Genomic DNA, 2698 nt, shown 5'->3' on the forward strand with positions numbered 1-2698 from the left:
CGAAATTTATCAAATGGTCGAAACTTATGTAGTTAATCATATGTAATTCAGGGATTTTTTTTTGAATTTATAGATTAATTTTTTTATTATCATACACTTCAAATGTTACACATTTATATTTTACATTTTTTCTAAAATTGAAGTAATGTTCTAAGATGACATAAAATCAAATATTGGCACCTAAACATTTTAAAAATGTTTATATGATCAATACAAATACGAATGAAGTACCAAGTCCGATAAACAATAATAAAATTATTTATTCTAAACATTTTGTATCCTTGAAGAAAGGTTTGATATTTTGATAAACCTCTTAATAAAGTACCCAGTCCGATAAACAATAATAAGATTATTTATTCTATTATAATCTAATTCCCGAACTATTTTATTATTAACTTAATGTTAATTAGTATAATCCAGCTGATTAAATATTAATTAATTTTCAGACATGGTTAATATTTCTGGTATTTATTTTACTTTATTATTCGTTTTAATTAGTTTTCTTGTTAGGATTGTTTTGAGGCAAAGTAAGATAGCAGTCACTAGTATCAGTCTCTTGAATGATGATGAAAAATAGAAAGTACGTATACAATCATAAATTGTGAGGTTTCTATTTTCTAAAACAAGATATTTAAGGTTGATTATGTAAGTTATATTTTTTGAAGGTTTTTATGGATGATGTTTGAAGAAAAGTAAACCTATAATTATACACATAAAAGAAAAACTAAGCTAGCTTGATGGCTTTTTACCTTAATTTTATTCATTCAAAATTGTCCATCAATCTTTCTAAAGTCAAGAAATAAATTAATATTAATTTACCATAAACTTTTTTAACAACTTTGAAACTAACCCCAATTTGCAAATAAGTCTTTTTGAAATTAAAAGACAGTTGTGTATATTTACTTTAACGTTTCAAGCCTAATTTACTAAAAATCATTAAGGAAGAAACTCGATACAGACCGTTGCGTATACTTACTTTAACATTTCAAGCCTAATTTACTAAAAATCATTAAGGAAGAAACTCAATACATACTGTGCGAAACATTATTGAGCTAAGTTTCAAAAGTAAGACATCAATGAATCCAAACGTTAACCATCATCTCACAACGTACTGCTAATTTACCACAAACTACTAGTTAATGAGGAGGAACCGAAATCTCCGTTTTTTAGAAAACAAAATTAGAAACTCACATAAAAATGATGAAATACTGTTCACTTGTTAATTGGTGATGCCTGTAATTATACTGGTTACCATTTGAACTCAAAAGTCTGTTATATTATTTGATAAAAGCTCTAACCACTTAATAAAAAAGAAAGGACTAAAAGAGGCACAATTCCAACAAACTGAAGGCCACAACGAAGGCTATTTCACAAACTTTTTACACCCTTGATTAATTCTTGAATCAAACATGCTATTAAGCAACTAACATCACAAAAGCAACTAGTTTATATGAAATATTGAAAGAGAGAGGACTGCAAAGGTAAAATGAGTGAAATAGGAGAAACGGAAGACCAACCCTCCATTTTAGAAAGGGGGGCGATTTGCCCCCCAATACGCATCTGCTGGCAATTGGCATGAGTTTAGCATATTGGGAGGCAATCCATGAAATATCGACGGATTTGCATCATTCATGAGTTGTTGTTGGTTACCAATCCCGGTAGGTGAACCTATAGGGCCGTTTCCAGTGCCGGGTGTGGTATCCTCTTCTTCAAGAGGAAGTCTCTCGTAGGCAGCATTCCCAAAAGATGCTGCCATTATCATCACGGGGCCTGATGCTAACAAAGGCCCCACTACCCCTCCTCCAACCACCTGTCCTTGACCACCAGCTAGATAGATGGTTAAACCGGAAGCAGCAGGTGGAGCTGGAGGAGGAAGAAACGAACCAGATAACGATAAGATCTCAAATCGCCCGTGTAGCGTCATAACCGCCCCCGGTGCCGTCGGCTGCTTCAACGTGACATTGGTAACCGTGCCGTTACCGCTCAAAATACACACCCCTCTTTGCCTCCTTGTCGCGAAATTCGATATACTTTCTGGTATATCACACCCATTAGCCACTTCCATCACATGGGACCTTAAAGCATTAGCACTATCTCTAGTGATAATAATTGGTGGCTTGGGTTTGTTCTTCGAACCCGCTGGACGGCCACGCGGCCGTCTAGAGCCACCACTACCACCTCCACCGCTACTATGATCTCCATCACCACCAGTCACAACCGATGCCAATTCTCTATTACCACCATCATTATTAGTATTGTTATTGTCTTCACGCTCTCTCTTTTGACCATGGTTGAGGCTGCTACTTCCACCACTTTGCTCATCCTCTTCAGAATTCGGCTGCTGCTGGTGATGGTGGTAGTGCTGCTGCTGGTGCTGGTGGTGGTGTTGCTGAAACTGCTGTTGACGGTGGTGGTGCAGTTGAAGATCATTGGTATGAAAAGGAGGAGGAAGATGACGACCATGAGCAGTAACTGGATCCATCTTGGATTAATAATAATATTAATGAATGAAAAGAGCCTGAAAGATTTAACCCTAAATCTTGATTTTCTTGTTGTAGGTGACTTGCTAACCTTCACCAGAAAACTCAACCAAATTATGAGCTGAATAATTATTCATCATATATATTTCCAACTTCTTTCTGTCTACTCTTTATTGGAATTTGGTTGCTAGCTGTTGGTGAAGGTTAGGGAGATAGAA

At 35.6% G+C, this 2698-nt stretch overlaps 1 pseudogene; it reads right to left on the reverse strand.

Annotated features, from left to right (window-relative positions):
* Positions 1-1170: 1170 nt before the first annotated feature.
* Positions 1171-2611, reverse strand: LOC143584069 (AT-hook motif nuclear-localized protein 18 pseudogene; annotated as a pseudogene).
* Between the last annotated feature and the right edge of the window lie 87 nt (positions 2612-2698).

Source organism: Bidens hawaiensis, unplaced genomic scaffold (assembly GCF_021521415.1).
Source record: "Bidens hawaiensis isolate Kalapana, Puna unplaced genomic scaffold, B.hawaiensis_p1.1 tig00032788_1, whole genome shotgun sequence".
Lineage (NCBI taxonomy): Eukaryota > Viridiplantae > Streptophyta > Magnoliopsida > Asterales > Asteraceae > Bidens > Bidens hawaiensis.